The sequence below is a fragment of the Bombina bombina genome, chromosome 2 (genome assembly GCF_027579735.1).
Source record: "Bombina bombina isolate aBomBom1 chromosome 2, aBomBom1.pri, whole genome shotgun sequence".
In the NCBI taxonomy this organism is placed as follows: Eukaryota; Metazoa; Chordata; class Amphibia; order Anura; family Bombinatoridae; genus Bombina; species Bombina bombina.
Window position 1 is genome coordinate 446,930,883 of NC_069500.1, and position 23,835 is coordinate 446,954,717.

Genomic DNA, 23,835 nt, shown 5'->3' on the forward strand with positions numbered 1-23,835 from the left:
CACTCACCCGGATGGAATGTCTGACGACTCAGAAAATCCGCTTCCCAATTTTCCACTCCTGGGATGTGGATCGCAGACAAGTGGCAGGAGTGATCCTCCGCCCATTGAATTATTTTGGTCACTTCTTTCATCGCCAGGGAACTCTTTGTTCCCCCCTGATGATTGATATAAGCAACGGTCGTCATGTTGTCTGATTGGAACCTTATGAATTTGGCCTTTGCTAGTTGAGGCCAAGCTCTGAGAGCATTGAATATCGCTCTCAGTTCCAGAATGTTTATCGGGAGAAGAGACTCTTCCCGAGACCATAGACCCTGAGCTTTCAGGGATTCCCAGACCGCGCCCCAGCCCACTAGACTGGCGTCGGTCGTGACAATGACCCACTCTGGCCTGCGGAAGCTCATTCCCTGGGACAGATGGTCCAGGGTCAGCCACCAACGGAGTGAATCTCTGGTCTTTTGATCTACTTGAATCATTGGAGACAAGTCTGTATAATCCCCATTCCACTGTTTGAGCATGCACAGTTGTAATGGTCTTAGATGAATTCGTGGAAAAGGAACTATGTCCATTGTTGCAACCATCAATCCTACTACTTCCATGCACTGCGCTATGGAAGGACGAGGAACAGAATGAAGCACTTGACAAGACCTTAGAAGTTTTGATTTTCTGACCTCTGTCAGAAAAATCCTCATTTCTAAGGAATCTATTATTGTTCCCAAGAAGGGAACCCTTGTTGACGGGGACAGAGAACTTTTTTCTTTGTTCACCTTCCATCCGTGAGATCTGAGAAAGGCTAGAACGATGTCCATATGAGCCTTTGCTTTTGACAGGGACGACGCTTGTATTAGAATGTCGTCCAAGTAAGGTACTACTGCAATGCCCCTTGGTCTTAGAACCGCTAGAAGGGACCCTAGCACCTTTGTGAAAATCCTTGGAGCAGTGGCTAATCCGAATGGGAGGGCCACAAACTGGTAATGTTTGTCCAGAAAAGCGAACCTTAGGAACTGATGATGTTCTTTGTGGATAGGAATATGTAGGTACGCATCCTTTAGATCCACGGTAGTCATAAATTGACTTTCCTGGATGGTGGGTAGAATCGTTCGAATAGTTTCCATTTTGAACGATGGTACCCTGAGAAATTTGTTTAGGATCTTCAAATCCAAAATTGGTCTGAACGTTCCCTCTTTTTTGGGAACTACGAACAGATTGGAATAAAATCCCATTCCTTGTTCCTTTATTGGAACTGGGTGTATCACTCCCATCTTTAACAGGTCTTCTACACAATGTAAGAATGCCTGTCTCTTTATTTGGTTTGAGGATAAGTGAGACTTGTGGAACCTTCCCCTTGGGGGTAGTTCCTTGAATTCCAGGAGATAACCTTGAGAAACTATTTCTAGCGCCCAAGGATCCTGAACATCTCTTGCCCAAGCCTGAGCAAAGAGAGAGAGCCTGCCCCCCACCAGATCCGGTCCCGGATCGGGGGCTACTCCTTCATGCTGTTTTGTTAGCAGTGGCAGGCTTCTTGGCCTGCTTACCCTTGTTCCAGCCTTGCATTGGTTTCCAGGCTGGTTTGGGTTGTGAGGCATTACCCTCTTGCTTAGAGGATGCAGAATTAGAGGCTGGTCCATTTCTGCGAAAGGGACGAAAATTAGGCTTATTTTTAGCCTTAAAAGACCTATCCTGTGGAAGGGCGTGGCCCTTTCCTCCAGTGATGTCTGAAATAATCTCTTTCAATTCTGGTCCAAATAAAGTTTTACCTTTGAAAGGGATGTTAAGCAATTTTGTCTTGGATGACACATCCGCTGACCAAGACTTTAGCCAAAGCTCTCTGCGCGCCACGATAGCAAACCCTGAATTTTTCACCGCTAATCTGGCTAATTGCAAAGCGGCATCTAAAATAAAAGAGTTAGCCAATTTAAGTGCGTGAACTCTGTCCATAACCTCCTCATATGGAGTTTCTCTACTGAGCGACTTTTCTAGTTCCTCGAACCAGAACCACGCTGCCGTAGTGACAGGAACAATGCATGAAATTGGTTGTAGAAGGTAGCCTTGCTGTACAAAAATCTTTTTAAGCAAACCTTCCAATTTTTTATCCATAGGATCTTTGAAAGCACAACTATCATCGATAGGAATAGTAGTGCGTTTGTTTAGAGTAGAAACTGCCCCCTCGACCTTGGGGACTGTCTGCCATAAGTCCTTTCTGGGGTCGACCATAGGAAATAATTTCTTAAATATAGGGGGGGGAACAAAAGGTATGCCGGGCTTTTCCCACTCCTTATTTACTATGTCCGCCACCCGCTTGGGTATAGGAAAAGCGTTGGGGGCACCGGAACCTCTAGGAACCTGTCCATCTTGCATAATTTCTCTGGAATGACCAAATTGTCACAATCATCCAGAGTAGATAACACCTCCTTAAGCAGAGTGCGGAGATGTTCTAATTTAAATTTAAATGTCACAACATCAGGTTCAGCTTGATGAGAAATTTTTCCTGAATCTGAAATTTCTCCATCAGACAAAACCTCCCTCATGGCCCCTTCAGATTGGTGTGAGGGTATGACAGAACAATTATCATCAGCGCCCTCTTGCTCTTCAGTGTTTAAAACAGAGCAATCGCGCTTTCTCTGATAAGTAGGCATTTTGGATAAAAGATTTGCTATGGAGTTATCCATTACAGCCGTTAATTGTTGCATGGTAATAAGTATTGGCGCACTAGATGTACTAGGGGCCTCCTGCATGGGCAAAACTGGTGTAGACACAGTAGGAGATGATGTAGTATCATGTTTACTCCCCTCATTTGAGGAATCATCTTGGGCAATAGCATTATCTGTGGCAGTACTGTCCTTACTTTGTTTGGACGCTATGGCACAATTATCACATAAATTTAAATGGGGAGACACATTGGCTTTCATACATATAGAACATAGCTTATCTGAAGGTACAGACATGTTAAACAGGCTTAAACTTGTCAACAAAGCACAAAAAACGTTTTAAAATAAAACCGTTACTGTCACTTTAAATTTCAAACAGAAAACACTTTATTACTGAATATGTGAAAACGTATGAAGGAATCGTTCAAAATTTACCAAAATTTCACCACAGTGTCTTAAAGCCTTAAAAGTATTGCACACCAAATTTCAGAGCTTTAACCCTTAAAATAACGGAACCGGAGCCGTTTTTCAATTTAACCCCTATACAGTCCCAGCTATAGTCTTTGCTAAGACCCAACCAAGCCCTGAGGGGAATACGATACCAAATGACGCCTTCTAGAAGCTTTTTCAGAGATTTTTAGACCCTCACACATGCATCTGCATGCCCTGTTCTCAAAAAACAACTGCGCATTAATGGCGCGAAAATGAGGCTCAGTCTATAACTAGAAAGGCCCCCTGACTGAAAAAGGTGTCCAACACAGTGCCTGCCATTTTATAAGCGTTCCCCAAGATTATAAATGCCAATTGTTAGCCTAAATCTGAATAATATGCCCAAATAAAGCAATCGATTTAGCCCATAAAAATGTCTACCAGTTTTTTAGCCCATATTAAGCCCTTTATTCTGTTTGTCTGACTAAGAAAATGGCTTACCGGTCCCCATGAGGGGAAATGACAGCCTTCCAGCATTACACAGTCTTGTTAGAAATATGGCTAGTCATACCTTAAGCAGAAAAGTCTGCTAACTGTTTCCCCCAACTGAAGTTACTTCATCTCAACAGTCCTATGTGGAAACAGCAATCGATTTTAGTTACTGTCTGCTAAAATCATCTTCCTCTTACAAACAGAAATCTTCATCCTTTTCTGTTTCAGAGTAAATAGTACATACCAGCACTATTTTAAAATAACAAACACTTGATAGAAGAATAAAAACTACATTTAAACACCAAAAAAACTCTTAACCATCTCCGTGGAGATGTTGCCTGTGCAACGGCAAAGAGAATGACTGGGGTGGGCGGAGCCTAGGAGGGATCATGTGACCAGCTTTGCTGGGACTCTTTGCCATTTCCTGTTGGGGAAGAGAATATCCCACAAGTAAGGATGACGCCGTGGACCGGACACACCAATGTTGGAGAAATAGGGTTTTTTAAAACGTATTTCCAGAGGCGTAACTAGAAACCACAGGGCCCAGGTGCAAGAATTTAAGGAGCCCCCCCAACCCCCCCATGCAAATTTGATACATATCTTTTTTTTTTCTTTTTCTTTACATTTAACACAGAAAACAAAAATGTGAATCAGATTACATGTCTGCAAAAGGAGGTACCCTGTGCCCACAGTCTGTGAGATGGTCTGCCCCCCTATTACTGTATATAGTGACACTGTTTAACCCACCAGTACTGTATATAGTGAGTTAGTGACACAGTCGGTAATTTTCCGGTGAGATGGCTGGCCTGACCCTACCCGCCCCAGTCCTTTATAAAGTGACCACAGTAGTCAGTGACATGGTCCAGCCCCCCCCCCCCCCGTACTGTATATAGTGGTACTGTATAGTGACACTGTTTCCCCCCCCCCCATGCTGTAGTAACAAGGTCTGTAATTTGCTGGTTCCACAAACATACACACACATACATGCATAAATACACACACTGTCACATACATACACAAACACACACATAAACACTAATGGGTAATCAGAAACACTAACCCTTGTAGTCAGAGACACTAGTGAAGCATCATGTCACACTCACATGATATTAGTGCAGGCAGTAGCAGGTCAATATTTTTTATTGAATTTTTTTTTTATATATTTTTTAAAGCTGGGCCCCCACCCTCAGGTGCCCAGTTGCAGTTGCGACCTCTCCACCCCCTGTAGTTGCATCCCTGCGTATTCCATTCTTCAATTGGATGTTTCTGTTCTCAAAAACCAAGGGCTGTGCAGTGGTGGTTTGTCTTTATCAGCCAGTGAGTAAGGAGAGAGAGAGAGAGAGAGACAGAGAGAGAGTTTAGTAACCTAGCCAGTGAGCGATGCATACCTAGGTATCAGGTAAAGGAAACTTCTATAGACTTGAATTATAATGTGTATGATATTATATATATATATATATATATATATATATATAGAGAGAGAGAGAGAGAGAGAGAGAGAGAGAGAGAGAGAGAAAGACAGAGAGAGAGAGAGTTTAGTAACCTAGCTTATTTTATTTTTTTTAACTATCCCAACTTTGTTACTCGTGCTTTTGTATTAATATGTAGCTACAGTACAGTATGCGGGTTGTAAAATGAGAAATACTCAGCCCAGCTGGATAAAACCTAATGAAGAGGGAACTTTATTACTTAAGTGCTTCTTCATTGCTTCTTTTTAATGTAGCTGTTTGCATGCTGAGCTAATTTAGCACAAACATAATATATTAAATTGATATCTAAACAAGTTTTACATTGACATTCTCTGTGCATATCTAGGGGATGAGCGCTAGATGCCCAATTTTCTCCTGCTCTTACTCATTAGAGAACCTCAATAATAACTTTGGAGAACTTTATTTATCCTACGGTTGCAGTTATTGTTTCCTAGCTTTTCAAAGAGACATTTGTACGTTCTCCAGGCCAAATTGTTTGAGTTCAGCTTGAAAATGCAGATGATGTTTTTACACTGGTTTGCTATCCAATATACTAATGTGATTACCTCTATATGATTCAGGAGAATTTACATTAATAACATGATTTGGTAATAAGCACTGCAATGCAAAATAAATGTTTTATCATCATTAAACACTGTCAAATTATTAGGCCAGTTTACAAGGTTTTTCTAGTCAAGAGCAGTTAAAGGGTCATGAAACCCACAGTTTTTCTTTCATGATTTAGAAAGAGCATGCAATTTTAAACAACTTTCTACTTTACTTCCATTATCTAATTTGTTTTATTCTCTTGATATTCTTTGCTGAAAAGCATATCTAGATAGGCTCAGTAGCTGCTGATTGGTTACTGCACATAGAAGCCTCATGTGATTGGCTCACCCATGTGCATGTCTTTTGTCTTCAACTATAGATATCTAAAAAAAGGAAGCAAAATAAATAATAGAAGTTAATTTTAATGTTGTTTAAATTTGTTTTCTCTATCTGAATCAAGACAGAAAATTGTTGGGTTTAGTTTCCCTTTAAGGTCCACTATTGAAAAGCCTAGTGGAAATAAAAAGCAGCCCTGGAAAAATCTGAAGACGAGCCCTATTTTCTATCAAATCCATAGGATGCCCACACCCCATTTTTCTTATATTTGCTAGTAAAATTAAATGCCAGATTGTTGTTAAATGGGCTCCCTACAACCCGATTTAATCCATGACTCCCTCTCACAGTACAAAATTGTGTGAGACAGAGGGACTTGACTAGACACTAGAAACCATTCATAGGGCTACTGAATTGGTACAGGGTCTAGGAAATACAACGTACAGAGAAATACAAATAGCTCAGAGGAAAAGAGAAATGATACAGCTGCATTGCCTCACCAGCAGCATCTTCCCCTTAAATTGCAGCTCACCAAACCCAGCTGCTGCAGCCCACTGGAAAATCTCCTGCTGTCCTGGTAGGCCAATCTGGCCTCGAAGTGGTCTCCATGTTTCTGGTCTCCTTTGCTGTGGACAACTAGGGACAGCTGTTAATGAGCTTCCTCCTACTTAAAGGGACAGTAAACAACTTGTAATTGTGTTGCTATAGATAACTCACCAGCCAAATCTTAATGTTTTCAAAACAAATTAACATACTTTTTGCTGCAGTTATTTTTCAGTAGCCAAACTCCACCCACCCTCTGCCTTATTATTTGGAGGAGCCAATCTCGGCTTTAGTACACAGATAACAAGGCTAGCCACTGTCATAAAGTTAGTATAAAGTATTCTGTTTTGCAGTTTTTATCAGTTAAAGCCAATTAGTGAAATATATGTAGTAGGGTTAGCCTTGAGAAGTTGGCAGGGTGCTTTTCGTGTTCTGAGAAGTAGAAATTGCTCACTTTTCAGAGCTAAAGTAAATGAAAGGGGGCAAAATAAATAATAAAAATATTGCAAAGTTGTTTCGTTGTGTATAACTAAACATCTCAAGGTGTTTACTGTTCCTTTAAAGGAAAATAAAAGTGCAAAAAGAAAATGCTTTAATGTATTAGAGCACTGTATTAATGCAATGTGGCTTGCATATAACTATGTGTTTAACCTGAAAGGGGTTAAACACATTTTTAATGTCAGTTCCAGAGCACCAATGAACTACAGAACACATCTAGGGAGCCCATGACAAGAAGCATATTTATGTAGCCAGCAAAGCTTAGCTAACTGCCAGTAGTGCATTGCTGTTCTTGAGCCTGCCAAAGAATAACAAGAGCATAAAGAAAATTTGACTTCTCTTTATTCCTTTTACAAGTTCACCTTTAAATATCTACACGGAAGCTCATTTCCCCCTTCAAAGCTCTAAAGATGGCGGTTGATGGATGAATGGCTGGCGCTTTGGAATGTGTTGAGAGAGAAAAAAGTTCCATAAAGTTACTTTTCAGTTTAAATAAAGGCGAAATGGTATAAATATCACAATTAACTTTTAAATTCTTGTCTGGTAGAGGGGACCATATCACATTGCACAGTAGCCAAAGGGTTACATTTACAGCAGAATGTTACAGCTGTAGTTTTCCCTGATTAGCTGCATCTTGTTTTAGGATTCCTTTAAATACTGACAACTGAACGTTCGGGGTGGCACTGATAATGGGTCACCTGCCTCACAGGGAGTGGTTGTGGGTGCTGGATGATAACAGCAGCTTTCATGGTTGTGATTAATATTGTAAGGAAGATAAAGGTGTCAGACGCTGTTCTGTGAACCCTGTCTGTTCTCAAAGTCATTACACATGGTTTTATCATAGTGAAATCCTTTTTAGCTGGATAATCATAACATGAACATGGTTATAGAAATTGAACCATTTAAAAAAAAAAGATCTACAGCTGTGAAAGTATGTCCAGGGATTTCTTTATAATTTCCCGCCATACATTTTCATACATATTTCCATTATATTGCACTGCTGCAAACTTAAACATACGAACAAGCTCATGATCATATAGAAGGTTGTTTATAAAAGTCTTGTGGAAAGTTAAACTTTAATACATTTAATATATAAATATATATATATATATTATGTGTGTGTGTATATGTGTGTACATATGGATTTATGCAGGGCCGGCTCTAGCCATTGTGGGGCCCAAGGCAGGATAACAAAATGGGGCCCCTTGTCTTCCTGCCACCACAGTTTTTTAAAATGATAAAACTGAGTAAAACAATTTAAGGTAATGAACAACATTTTATTAAAAACAATATATACAAATCCACAAATGTGGAGCACTATAACATTGTATATATTGCAATAAAAAAAATCCCTTTAAATAACTCCCCTGCATGCCACATGGAAGGGCTCTAGCATGTCACATGATGCATGCCATCATATAAATGTAGCCTATTAAAGCCTTTTTTTAGAAATAGCAGCCACTCAGCCAGCCAGTTTAGCACTCCAGGACCTGGTCACGGAGGGAACCCAGAAGGGAGAAGGCCTTGGGGGGGGGGGGGAACAAATGCTGCCATTAAAAAAATAAATGTAATGGTGGCTTTTTTTAAAAAAAATATATCAATAAAAAGTGAAACCACCATTGGGACCAGTGCGGGCCCTAGATGGCCTCCTCAGTCACCTCACCCTAAGCCCAGCCCTGTATTTATGTATTTATGCGTGTATATATATATATATATATATATATATAATATATATATATATATATATATATATATATATATATTTTAGGTAATATATTCTAAATATTTTTAAATAGATATTTCTATATATATATATATCAGTATATATCTATACATATGTATAATTTTTATATATATATATATATATATAAATATAATTAAATATATATAATATCATTCGTGACAACTTTTTAAAATCAATTGCTATTCGGTAAACTTGTGCATTGCTTTTCATCGATTTTATGTACCATTTACAGTGTGATGCTGTCATGCATCTAACGTTTTTCAATTTTAAAGTTGTCCAAGGACTTTGTAACCACTTTCTATATATTAGACTTGTTCAGCCAAAATAAATTTGTTTCGGATTAAATTTTCATCCGAATATTTAGCGTCATTAGATTCCCTAAATATTCATTTTCTGCACTCTTCGGTTTTCATTTCAAATTAAATGAATACAGGAACAAATTGCCAAATCCGGAATTCAAAAACCCAAACTTTTTCTGAAATCTAAACTTTTTTTAATTAATATTTTTTTTTTAAATAAAATGATCAAAAGGTACTATTTTTATGCATTTAAGTCACTATCTTCGCTGCCTGTGTTTTTGGTTTGGTTTTTGTGTTCTAAAATGCAATTGATAGTCTGTATTTATATAAATAAACAAATATTCCCTTTCTGATTACAGTACTGTACTATCTTTCTGACGGTATTAAAATATATAAAACTACCGCAGCTATACAATTCTAAAGTTATCGGATTACCCTAACTAAGAGACTCAATGTTATTAGTTATATTTTGTATAAGTCTTTATGTTAGACTGGGATACCTCTCTTTTGACGTCTTTCTCCAAACATGTATTATACTTTACTTCACAGGGGAAACAAAAGGGGATAAAGTAACTTATAGCAGGTTTAGACACTACCTGTTCATGCTAAGAGAATTTTGAACATTCACTTTATTCAGCTGTATTGACATAGGTTATAACTCCCTCCATTACTACTTTGAATGTCTGGGTATATTATGTCCTCATAAGCCTCGTTGCATTGTTTGCGGCCGGGACGATGTGATGAGGAAGCCGTGGATTTCAGGTTATAATCTTAATATGAGGGTGAGATGTACTAGGTACAAGATACTTAAACTTAGATACACTAATACTCAGAATATGACCATCCTCATCTATACACTGGTTAGCCACTACACTAGTAGACGTATATACTCTATTTCTAAAAATGACTCAGGTTCATAGCAGGGTCCCCTGTGTCTGCTCTAGGTACCTATTTCCTATATGGACTCTAATATGAGATTGTTAGGTTGGAGAAGCAAACAGACTGTAATATCCCAGTTCAAACACTCTAATTATAACCCATACTCTTGTCCATATTTACAATATAAACTAGACTTTATCAAAAACTATATTGAGATCCCCAACGTGGTAGTGAGTATGCTCAGATCACAGGTGCCAAGTATATAACTTCTCTCTAATCCGACTCCCTATCTGGTTACACACTTCTTGCACTTACACTATTCCCCTTTCCTGAACTTATAGACGGCCCCTGAGGATATCCTAATGTATTTTGTTCATGTTGAGTTTGTAAACATAAATGTTTTATCAGTTGTAAGTTGGAAAATCATAAATTGTTTACTGTCATGCTCAAAAAGTATTGTACACTAAGGTCTCCCCTCTCCCTCCTCCAGTTTATCTTTACGAGCGCTGGGTCCAAGAGTGACCCATTAACTATTTTGAAGGATACTATACTCTCTAAAAAGAAAATAAGGTAACATAAGCAGTTTGGATAAAGGGGTTTCTACCTGTACTGAATTTTAGTTAAAACATTTACATTAGGTTTTGCTAAAAACAAATATAAATGTTTCAAAGTTACATGTGAAAAGTTCCCTGTAGCTACAATACTTACACAAACACGCTCTGGAGAGTGCGCTATTCCGATCCTCTTCTTGCCAGAGCCCAGACGACTCTAACAGGCAGCTTAGCTCACTCGACTGTCGACTCCCAGGGCCTGCATGACTCAGCTGTGTAACTAGCGCTGTTGATTGGATCAGCAGCAGTTTATGAGTGGTACTTCTAATGTGTGGTTAACCCCTTTACAAGAGTTAAAACCAAAATAAGACAGGGTCAATAGTCTTAAATTACATGCTGTAACGAATTAGAGCATGTCATTTTTTGGCTATTATGACCCATTAAGAGTTAAATGAATACTCAGTTAAATGAATACAGTAAAGCTTTGATAACACTCCCATTAACCTTTCAAAAGATTCAGGTCTTTGTGAATCATATTATTTATACGTAAGGCCCTCAAGTGGATAAATAAAAAAACATTACTAGATGCATGTTAGAGATATATACTTTCATTTGTGTACAGAACTGCAACTGGGGTCTCAACTCTCTGGGACAGTCTGGAATTTGAAGGCTTCTACAGAGCATCAGAGTTCTTAGTTTAAATGCACACCCAGATTACTCTATTGTAGATAGCACTGCTATTGCCCAGATCCTCTCTATCAGTCATCATTAATCTCAACCCTTGAAACCCTGTCTCTGGATCAAGCTGCTAAATGCTGGCATGTATGATCATGTTGCTTCTGTCATGTCAGTGTTCAGAATAGTGATGTTTATTCTAGGCATTGGGTAGGAGAGAGGTTAAACTGAGAGTATTAGGATAAAGACCATATGAGGTGGCTTATTTAACATAATTCTGACTTAGCACATACAGATAGGAACAGTAGTGCCAGCTCTGTTATCGTCTCAGGACTGATCTGCATTAATCTTCCCAGTTTCAACAGCAATATTCCTCATCTGTACCAGTGTATAGTTTACATTGTAAATTCACATTAATGGATCCTTGATCATTTTTGACATAGCAGTAATATTAAATGAACACAGGCAATTTGAAAAGCCTTGGTGAGAACCTGTTTTGTTAGGTGTAGATTACTTGAAGCCTCATTGCATCTGAAAAAGGGTCAGCACAAGAGTAATTATATTGTGTGGTTCTGATTAAATGGGATTCCCTTGTACTATATGTTGTCACAAAGCTTTAGAAGTAGCACAGTGTTTTAGCAATCACAGCTAGTAGGTACTAAAATTGCTTTTGTCTAGGTTATAGATATATAGTGAAATATTAAACAGTAAAAAAAGATCATACCCAGCATCACACTTTCCCTGCTGTCCTATAACTTGTACTGTACTTGCCCCTGACCATAGGACAAGACTATATCACAATTTGCATGTCAGCAGCACAGAGATATCAGAGGGCACCTATAAGAGCTATTGTGTAAAATAGCATAGTAAAGTGGGTATAGTGCTAGGCATATTTAACCCCTGAAATAAAGGTTGATGCTATCACAGGTGGGAAGATTTACCCCTTTGCCCTTACTGACCTAATTCTCTAACACCTAGATTACAAGTTTTGCGTTGAGGCTTGTAACGCTGAAAATATGGCATTTTCAGCGTTAAAACAGCACCGCAGCTATTACAAGTGTTGTCGGTATAGGTGTACCGCACACCTTTTAGCCTGTAACGCAACGTCACTCCCACACACGTAAAAATTACATTTTTTCATGGGATTCCCATAGCGCTGGTATTACGAGTTTTGCGTTCTGGCTAAAAAGTGAGTGTTACAGCCTAAAATGACAAGATCCGTACCGCCATCTAAAGTCAGTAGTTACGAGTTTTACGCTACAAAGCTGTAACATAAAACTCATAACTAATGTGTTAAAAAGTACACTAAACACCCATAAACTACCTATTAACCCCTAAACCGAGGCCCTTCCGCATCACAAACACTATAATAAATATATTAAGTCCTAATCTGCCACTCCTGACATCGCCGCCACTAAAAAAAAAAATTAACCCCTATTCCGCTGCTCCCCGACATTGTCGCCACTATAATACACTTATTAACCCCTAACCCACCACCCTAAATAAACACTAACTAAATTACAAAAAACCCCCACTAAATTACAAAAAAATAACAAATTATCAAAAATAAAAAAGAATTACACCTAATCTATTAGCCCTATCAAAATAAAAAGCCCCTCCCCCAATAAAAAAAACCCTAGCCTACAATAAACTACCAATGACCCTTAAAAGGGCCTTTTGTAGGGCATTGCCCCAAAGATATCAGCTCTTTTACCTGTAAAAAAATACAAACACCCCCCAACAGTAAAAACCCCCAGCAACCAACCCCTCAAATTAAAAAACTGTCTAAAATAACCTAAGCTAACCATTGCCCTGAAAGGGGCATTTGTATAGGCATTGCCCTTAAAATTTAGCATTTAGCTCTTTTACTGGCCAAACCCTACACTAAAAAAAAAACGCCCAAAAAACCCTTAAAAAATACTAACCCCCGAGATCCACTTACAGTTGTTGAAGTCCCGCTTGAAGGATCTTCATCCAGCCGGCGAATTCATCATCCATGCGGCAAGAAGTCTTCATCCAGACGGCCTCTTCTATCTTCATCCAGCTGGCGAAGTCCTCATCCAGGCGGCAAGAAGTCTTCCTCCAGGCAGCCTCTTTGATCTTTATCCAGCTGGCGCGGAGCGGGTCCATCCTGAAGACATCCGGCACGTAGCATCCTCTTCATACGGTCGCCGCCGTACACTGAATCTTCAATGTAAGGGACGTGATTCAAGATGGCGTCCCTTGCATTCCTATTGGCTGTAAAATTTGAATCAGCCAATAGAAATTAGGGCTGCTAAAATCCTATTGGCTATTCGAATCAACCAATAGCATTTAATCAGTTCTCATTCTATTGGCTGTTCCAAATAGTATTGGAACAGCCAATAGGATGAGAGCTGAATCTTATTGGCTGATTGGAACAGCCAATAGGATTTTAGTAGCTCTAATTCCTATTGGCTGATTGAAATCTTTCAGCCAATAGGAATGCAAGGGACACCAATCTTGTATTGCTTCACTTGCATAGAAAAATCAGTATACGGCGGAGACCATATGAAGAGGATGCTCCACGCCGGATGTCTTCAGGATGGACCCACTCTGCTCAGGCTTGATGAAGATCAAAGAGGCTGCCTGGATGAAGACTTCTTGCCACATGGATGATGACTTAGCTGGCTGGATGGATCCTTCAAGCGGGACTTCAACAACTGTAAGTGGATTGTCGGGGGTTAGTGTTAGGTTTTGTTGAGGTTTTATTGAGTGGGTTTCTTTTTTAGATTAGGGTTTGGGCAATGTAAAAGAGCTAAATGCCCTTTTAAGGGCAATGCCCATACAAATGCCCTTTTCAGGGCAATGGGTAGCTTAGGTTATTTTAGATAGTTTTTTTATTTGGGGGGGTTGGTTGGGTGGTGGGTTTTACTGTTGGGGGGGTGTTGGTATTTTTTTACAGGTAAAAGAGCTGATATCTTTGGGGCAATGCCCCACAAATGGCCCCTTTAAGGGCCATTGGTAGTTTATTGTAGGCTAGGGTTTTTTTTATTTAGGGGGGTGCTTTTTTATTTTGATAGGGCTGTTAGATTAGGTGTAATTCTTTTTTATTTTGGATGATTTCGTTTTTTATTTTGTGTAATGTATATTTTTAGGAGGTGTTTTATTTTTTGTAGCAAAAGAGCTGTTTTTCTCAGGGCAATGCCCTACAAAAATCCCTTTTAAGGGCCCCCCAAAAGGCCATTTTAAGGGCCCTTGGTAGTTTATTCTAGATTAGACTTTTTTATTTTTGGGTGGATTTTTTTTTTTTTTTTTAGGGTATTAGAATAGGAATAATCTTAATTTTTTTGGATAATTTCGTTTTTTTGTAATAGAAGGTTTTTTTATTTTTTGTAAAGTTGTTTTTTTAATTTTTTTGTAATGGTAGGTTTTAGTGTAAGGCAGCTTAGGTTTTATTTCAGAGGTAAGTTTGTATTTATTTTAGCTAGGTAGTTAGTAAATAGTTAATAACTATTTACTAGCTAGTCTACCTAGTAAAAATAAATACCTAGTGAAATTAAAATAAAACCTAAGCTAGCTACAATGTAACTATTAGTTATAATGTATCTAGCTTAGGTTTTATTTTACAGGTAAGTATTTAGTTTTAAATAGGTATTATTTAGTTAATAATTGTAAATTTAATTTAGATCTATTTTAATTATTTTAAAGTTAGGGGGTGTTAGGGTTAGGTTTAGGGTTAGGGGTTAATATTTTAATTTAGGTTGTTGCGATGTGGCGGGCTGGCGGTTTAGGGGTTAATAGGTTTATTTAGTGGTAGTGATGTGGGAGACCTGAGGTTTAGGGGTTAATAACTTTAATATAGTTGCAGCAATGTTAGGGTGCGGCAGAATAGGGGTTAATAACTTTAGTATAGTGGCGGCAATATCGGGAGTGGCAGGTTTGGGGTTAATAATTTTATTTATGCGTTGGTGATATCGGGAGCAGCAGATTAGGGGTTAATAACATTAAGTAGGTGTCGGCAATGTCAGGGGCAGCAGATTTGGGGTGTTTAGGCGTAGGGTTTATGTTAGGGTTTTAGGTTTAAACTGTATTTATCTTCCCCATAAACATCAATGGTGCTGCGTTACGGAGCTTTTGTTTCCGCGATCGCTGGTGTTAGACTTTTTTTGCCGGCTCTCCCCATTGATGTCTATGGAGAAAGCGTGCACGAGCACATCAAACACAGCGCTTGATTTGGGAGCGGTATGGAGCTTAAAATCTCCATATCGCCCACACAAGCAGTGTTTTTTTAAACTTGTAATGGCAGCGCTATAGGGAATTAAATAACGCCACTTTTGTGTCGTTCTTTACTTTCCCTATAGCACTCCAAACTAGTAATCGAGCTGTAAGTTACAAACTCTCAGAGGAGTTTCGCATCTCCATACAAAATAGTGCATTAGAGTAATGATGGTGAGTGTCAGAAGCATCAGAAACACATAACCATAAATATTTACATATTTTGTTTGAAAGTTATCTAATCAAACCAAATAATTGCCAAAGCAAATCATTCATGTATTCTTAAGAGAAATACGTGTACGGATTTAGGTGCTGGATGTTTGGAGGGTGTGCATTACCCACAAGTCATTCTATTAATCAGACACCATTAATATGTCTTGTTTTTCTGTTACTCAGCACTGCTGATTTTTTTATACATAACAAACTACATGTGAGAGATGGTGAAACTATACAAAGCAGTAGCTTTTTTTATTAAAAATATAGAATTTAGGTGAAAAAAAGACAAACTTCTGCAACGTTGGTTTCTTAACTTGACTGTGAAATTTGCTTTATTGAGTATATAATGCAGTAAAGTGGATAGCCATGTGTGAAATCGACTTCACAATACCCTACTAAGTACAATAGACTGAAAGTGATGTCAGCTTGGAGAATGCTTACAATTCCTGTTCATCAGACTAATTTCAGTCTAATATTTCCTGAAAATCATCCAAACTAAATCTATGAAATGCTTAAAAGCTTAGACTTAAAGAATCAAAGACGTATTTTCCAATATGCATAGAAGCTGCAAATGCCTACACTTGACAGATGTAATTCATTTTTATCTTCTCTTTTGTTTTTGGTGTTAAAAAAATATTGTATTCAGCTTACTGCATTGTCAGTATTTTGAACAGCAAGTATTTTTGTTTCTTTACTGTATTAAACATAATTTTACTCTGGTACAATAGGAAGATATGTTTTTGCTTACATTCTCCTTTTTGAATAGTCTATGTACATTTTTCACCTAGGCTGTCATAAATATATATTAATTCAGTTTATGTTATTACATAGTTAAGAACCACATTCTTCCCACATAGTTTATCGGGGGGGGGGGGGGGGGGAATTAATTTGATATGGTTTTACATAGGAAACATTAGACAGCTGAACAGAACTCAAAAACAGGAACCATTTCATTAAATGTAGTAAGATTAGGAGTTCTGGTAATCTCTAGGGCCCTTTGGTAAGTTTGTAATAATGCAAGTCTTGCCTAAATATGGTTCTGAGGTGATAAAGTAAAGTATTATTTCCAACTTCCCCATATTTTACTAAATTTAAGACAGAGCACACCCACTTACCACTCATCTCAACAATGTCAGACACAATCCATCCAACCTTACTTAACCCTCCATAGGATACAATTACATAAATTCACTGTGGGGAGGAATATCGGGTAAAATTCTTCCATTTATTAGTACATGAGTAAAAGTTCAAACTTACAGTTCAGCATTGGTGTCTCACTGACCCAGCATTTCATCTGACGCGTTTCGTATATAGATTCTCAAAGTTGATTTACCACTCATCTTTGGTCCTCAAACTGGGATTGAGATTAGATTCAGTGTTATCTGACTTCATAGGCATATGTGGCAATAATATTTGCATATGTTTAGTTTTTTTTTAATGACTAGCTGCTAGGGTGAGTATAAAGGGAAAATGTAGGTCCTCAATATTCATAATCACAATGTCAAACCAATTTTTTTATTTATTGTCAACACCAAACACTAAAGCACTGCAATACGCTCATTCTTAGATGCAAGTCACTGTAGTTTGTCCTGATACAATGGATAACAGCCATTGAAAAACAATACAGGATATATTTTTTTACACCACGTTAGGCTATAGTTTTACACCTTATGAATATCGTTTATTGCATCATGGACAGACAGGTTTTTTATGGAGTGCATATAAATAACTTAAAGCTTTACAAACTGACAAGAGGAAAAAGACTTTGAACATAATCCCTGATAAAGGGATACACACAGATTTTTTAAAAAATGTAATTAGGCATTTAAAACACAATCCTTTCCTGTGCCACTTTATATTTTTATAGGTTAAATAAGAAGCATTTTTAATTAATATCAAGTTAATCTTACAAGAGTGTCACAGTTATTGACTGCACACAGGTTGCAAATTGATATCTTCATATGTTATTTCAGTCTAGGATATGTTCAACTATAAATAAAATCACTGACACATGCCATGCTATTTACAGCAATTATGTTGTTTCTGTTGACTTGACAGGGTAATAAAATGAGTGTCATTTTAAACAACTCTCCAATTTATTTATTTTATAAAATTTGGTTAATTCTTTTGGTATCCTTTGTTGAAGGAGCCGCAATGCACTACTGGGAGCTAGCTGAACACATTGGTAAGCCAATGCCAAGAGGCATATATGTGCAGCCACCCATCAGCAGCTAGCGCCCAGTTCCTGAGGCTACCTAGGTATGCTTTTCTACAAAAGGATACTAAGAGAACAAAGAAAAGTAGATAAAAGTAAATTGGAAAAACGTTGAAAATGGCATGCTCTATCTGAATCATGAAAAAAACATTTTGGGTTTTATGTCCCTTTAATTATATGACCATTGAAAAAATATTACATATAGAAGCTAATGTACTTTATCATTTTCTGCTTTTCTGTGCAATATTGATCTACTAAATAAATTGCTTAATGTAGTTTAAATTGTTCACTTCTTTTACTGTGCTATAGTTGTTGCTTATTGAGGTTTTTGGTAAATAAAGGGAAACTACATTTCTGATGAAAGTATATGAAGCTCACATTTCTCTTTCACAATTCGGGTAGAGCATGCAATTTTAAGCAACCTTATAATTTACTTTTAAAATTAATTGTTCTTTGTTCTTTTTTAAATTGGTATCTTTGGTTGAAAAGCAGAAATGTAAGCTCAGGAGCTGGCCCATTTCTGGAGCACTCTATGGCAGCAGTTTTGTAAGAATGTTATCCATTTGCAAGACCACTAGATGATAGCACTATGTCCTGCCATGTAGGGCTTCAGATGCCTACCTAGGTATCTCTTCATAACTGAATATCATGGGAATGAAGCAAGTTTTATAATAGAAGTAAATTGGAAACTTTTTTTAAATGTTGTGCTCCGTCTTAATCACAAAACAAAATTTTGGGATTTCATATCCCTTTAAGTAAGTCTTTAACAGTGCCTTAGCTCTATCATTGGTGTAAAAAAAGACTAAATATTTTAATTATTCTGAAATAAATGACTACGGTTTTTAAAGCGTGATTACATTAATGCTAATTATTTTTTATTGTAAATAGGATATTTGTTTTTATTATTTTTTGATTTGTAGGTGATCAACAAATTTGGGAATCCATGAGTTTCTTTATTTGTAGCAAACAATGACCAAATTATGCTTTTCATGGTGCACTTGAATTTTAAAGCTGAGCTACAATGGACACTATCTATCTATCTATATATCTATCTATCTATCTATCTATCTATCTATCTATCATCTCTCTTTCATCTATCTACCACTCTGGCATCTATCTATCTATCTATCTATCTATCTATCTATCTACCATCTATCTATCTATCTCTCTATCATCTATCTATCACACTAGCATCTATCTATCTATCAATATATCTATCTATGTATATATCTATCTATCTATTCATAAACTTGTATAGGTCATAAACTGTGCAAGCACAAGGGAATATAGACATAAAGTCAATGTGCAATGAACATAAAATAGAATGATTAAAAGAGAGATGGTAAACTGATGAACAGAGGAAGATAGGAATTAGACAAAGGACATTAGTGGTTACTTTACAAAGCCTATTGAAAGAGCTAAGTCTTAGAAATTTGGTTGACCCTGGATGGATCAGTTTTGTAGAAAATTACTCCAGAGTTGTCTGCCTATTACTGATGTTAGCTAATGTAAATACAGCTATGAGTGCGGTTTACAGGGGATTCATCTACCTGAATAGGCTGCTAATGATGGATAAAATAATATTACTTTCTTTTTTATCATCTAGGTAACAGTAGCAACTTGCAAATCATGGTAGGACACAATGAATAGCTGGTGATTAAAAGTAGTAATATGGTTTGTGAGTTACTATTACTGATGCAACACAGATTACTGTGAACTTTCTTTGTTATATATTTTCTTGTAGCAAGTTTCTAGTTCTCTACTAATGCAGTATTTTGGGATAGGTGTTCACCTTTAAGTGCATATTATCACTGAACTGTATAAAACAACCTTTCTAGATAGCCAGAGAAGACAGATGCTTCTTTCTTAATTTAATGTCCATTAATTCTTCCCAGCTGTTTAACATCTGGAAATAATACACTACATGTCACAGGCATATTTTATACATTTATAAGATACATTTTTTGTTATGAGCAAGGATCAAGTTATAGACAGTGACACACTTACACTAGTGGACACAAGTTATTCTTATTTTTTTCAAATACACATGTGAGTTATTTCTATCTTTTAATGTTTGCCTTTGGCTACCTTGAAAAAAAAGTGTAGTTTTTTAAGTAAAATCATGAAATGCGTTAGCAAAAACAAAAGATATTTTTTCATAACGGGGGTTAAACATAAGGTGCATGATGATCTGAAACTCCCCACTCTGGCAAGATTATCTAAAGAGTCTCAGTCCCGGGAGGTTTTTTTTTTTTAAAAAAAAAAAAAGCAAATTTAAGCCTGAGAGGTGTTTATCCAGCTTTGAAGGGTTCTGGGTTTGAAAGATTTGAATATATAGAAATACATTACAATATAATGCTCAAGAAAGATATTGATTATCAGGCCCATCGTCACAATGCATTGTTGCTCTTTACAAGGACCAGGCCAATGAGCCAATCAAGAGATGGATACAGACGTACCTGCCAATCACCAGCCATCTCCTGCTTAATAGCTTAGCTTTTATTTAACCCCTTTGCAGAAGGTAAACACATAGTTGTCAAGGAGCATCAGTATACTAATACAATGCTCTTACAAATTACAATGTTTTATTATTGCAATAACATAGACCTATTAATCATTGGTCATTGCTGATTCTAAAATATTTCCTATTCATATTTAAACGTTTCTCTTGGTATTTTCTTGGAATTCCGCTGTTGTCTCTCTCATAGCTGTCAAATAAATTCTACTCAACCACTCATTTTCCCCAAAAGCATATTCTGTATAATTTCTTTAACTGTATGATTAAACTCTGTAATGTTTCTGTGTTATACCAAAAAGAACAGATCATTGTATTTATAGCCTAAAGTCATGACTGCTGGAACTGGAAGACAGTGGGGGAGCCGGCTTGGTTGACAAAAAATGTAAACGTAACTTATGGGGCTGACGCAGACTTTTGTATATAGATTTATGTAGAATAATGCAACATTGCTAGTAGCTGGTGTAACAGGGCTGCCTGGCTCCTTTCTTCAGTTTCTTTGTGATTTCCATTGAGACAACAGTTTGTTTTTATGGTGTTAGATACTATTGTTGTACCTTAAATACTGATATAGTTGTAGTTTGAAGAGAGCCCCAACTATGAATCAGTATTTTAAGTGCTTATATCTAAGAATGGTAAATCTAAATGATATGAAATGTGTCATTTAATTTCAGACTGGTATTCTATACAAGCCTTACATTTGATAGTAGATATAGTCGTATATTTAACAAGCTGCGGAAACAAAAGTTAAGAAGCAGCAGTCTTAAGACCGCTGCTCCTTAACTCATCCGCCACCTCTGAGGTGGCGAAAAGCAATCATCCGATCGGATATGATCGGGATGATTGACACCCCCTGCTAGCGGCTGATTGGCCGCGAATGTGCAGGGGGCAGCATTGCACAAGCATTTCACTAGAATACGCTGTCAGCATTTAGTAATGTCGGACATGTTCGCCACAGTGAATTATGTCTATACGACGTGATAAATCGGCCCCTAAGTGTTTTGTTTTTTTGTTTTATTTTATCACTTGGTGGTCTGGATTTATTATGCTATCAGAAATATTTTTTCAAATCAGCAACCAAACAGGCTGAAAGTTTCTACTTCAAATCTGCCAGATACATAGATCTTAAGGCCATTTTTTTACACTTTACAATTCTGTAATCTGCAAATACTTCAAATCAAATAACTGGCTCAGGTGCTTTGATGCATTTTGTTACCTAAGCTATACATTTTGCTTTTTCTGGGGAGTGTGGGACAAAGCACGATTTTCACACAAAAACATACTTCAATTAGCTAAAATGCTTCTAATAAAAGGTAATACTGTTTTTCAGTAGGGACATAAGATGTGATGTTCCGGGCACCAATATCCAAACACTGCACCTCCTCAGAGAGTCAGCAGTGGCTTATTTTCACATACACAATACAAACCACCATCACCAGCAAATGGGCCCTCACAGCATATGTGTGTATAACACTCAAACAGTATTAGCTTTTACTAGAAGCATTTTTACTAAACAATAGTGCAAAAATGCTTCTGTTTAAAACTGAAATGCACCCATGTACAGTTGCATTTTGACCATTCTATCCCTTTAATGTCCCTTTAAAGTATTTTTCCACATGCTACTTTTTAAAGTATTATGGAAAATGTAATGGCAAAAATAATGTCTCTTTAAAGAATCAAAGCATAGAAGGTCCAGCACCTATGTAATACAGGTAGCCCTCAGTTTACGCCGGGGTTAGGTTCCAGAAGGAATGGTTGTAAATCGAAACCGTTGTAAATTGAAACCCAGTTTATAATGTAAGTAAATGGGAAGTGAGGAAGATAGGTTCCAGGCCCCTCTCAAAATTGTCATAAGTAACACCTAATACATTATTTTTAAAGCTTTGAAATGAAGACTTTAAATGCTAAACAGCATTATAAACCTAATAAAATAATCACACAACACAGAATATATAATTAAACTAAGTTAAAAGAACAAAAACATTTGCTAAACAGCATTATAAAACTAATAGAATAATCACACAACACAGATTTCACTTGCATTTTTCTGCAAACAGTTCTTTCTATGCATTCAAATCTGGACTGATTTATAGACAGGAAGATCTTGTTCCTTTGAAATCTGCTCCATAGCTCAGGTCTGGTTAAACTGATTAATTTCAGCTCGCTTGGCTTTGCTGCAACACAAGCGGACAGCTCCACCTACTGGCTATTTTAATAAATGCACTGCTTATCAATGCTTTTCAATAGCAGTCACATGACTGGAAAAAAAGGTTGTTATTCTGAAACGGTGTAAATTGAACCGTTGTAAAACGAGGGCCACCTGTATATATATTTAGGGACGCTTGCAACCTACACTAACCTTCCTATCTCCACTGCTATCCCCTTAAACCCCATAGCATGTAAGCCTATGAGCCCAGCTGTTTGTAGTCCACCTTCATAAGAGCCAATTACAACAGTGCAACTCTCGGCAGGACCCTTCACCCATTTGATCCCTGTAATTGTTTTTATATACCACCCATGTTCATAGTGCTGCGGAACCTGTTGGCGCTCTACAAATACCTGATAATGATAATAATAATATTTATATAAAGGGTGTGCAAGCTGCCCAATTCACTGCACCGACTTGTACTCAAATCCACAAAATCAAATTACAGCATCACTACCCAAGCAGCAGTACTGTCATTTGTTTTTGTTCTTTGAAGAATAACTCAATAAAAAAAAGTGTTCTCTAAAACCCTGTTTTGGGGAGGGGAAGTTCTACAAGATATACATTTCATAAAGGGTGTATCAGTAGCAGTCTTGTGGTGTTTCACTGGGGATTGTTTGAGGCAGAAGAGAACTGAATATTTATGTTTCACAGTGAGGAGACAAAACTTCTACTTAGTTTGGCAAACAGTGGCTTAAACTTTATTTCTAATATCCTTCATTTCAATTAAAGATCAGAAAGATTAATGACATCCAAGTTGAGGCCCAGCAGATGCATAGGGGCCATCTATTGCTTTCTATGTCACCCCATCTCCCTGTGTAACATTACTGCTCTATCTATATGCAATACACACAAACAGTGCTCCACTTCTCAGGAACTTCATCTCTTTTATAAATCCAACATATGTGTCTCTGACTATCTGTATATGTGAGTTTGTGGCACTCATCTTGGTTAAGAATTGATTGTTTAAATATTGAATTTAAAGTATATATTTTATGGCAGTAAATACAATGAGGCCCATTTATCAAGCTCCGAACGGAGCTTGAGGGCCGTGTTTCTGGCGAGTCTTCAGACTAAAGACCGTTGCTCCATAACCCTGTCCGTCTGCACTGATGAGGCGGACAGGAATCGCCACAATTCAACCCGATCGAGTACGATCGGGTTGATTGACACCTCCCTGCTGGCGGCCCATTGGCTGCGAGTCTGCAGGGGGCGGCGTTGTACCAGCAGCTCTTGTGAGCTGCTGGTGCAATGCTGAATACGGAGAGCACATTCAGCGATGTCTGTCGGACCTGATCCGCACTATCGGATCAGGTCCGACAGACATTTTATAATTCGGCC

At 37.6% G+C, this 23,835-nt stretch overlaps 1 protein-coding gene and 1 long non-coding RNA gene across 2 annotated transcripts in view; one reads left to right on the forward strand and one right to left on the reverse strand.

Moving 5' to 3' along the window:
* TTC28 (tetratricopeptide repeat domain 28) overlaps window positions 1-23,835 on the forward strand; it is a 951,873-nt gene that overhangs the window by 841,957 nt on the left and 86,081 nt on the right. The window lies entirely within an intron of this gene.
* LOC128649044 (uncharacterized) lies at window positions 4,789-10,637 on the reverse strand. The gene is made up of 3 exons (XR_008400643.1): window positions 10,589-10,637; window positions 6,450-6,553; window positions 4,789-4,871 (listed from the first exon to the last, which is right to left on the reverse strand). It is a non-coding gene; the product is annotated as an uncharacterized LOC128649044 (long non-coding RNA).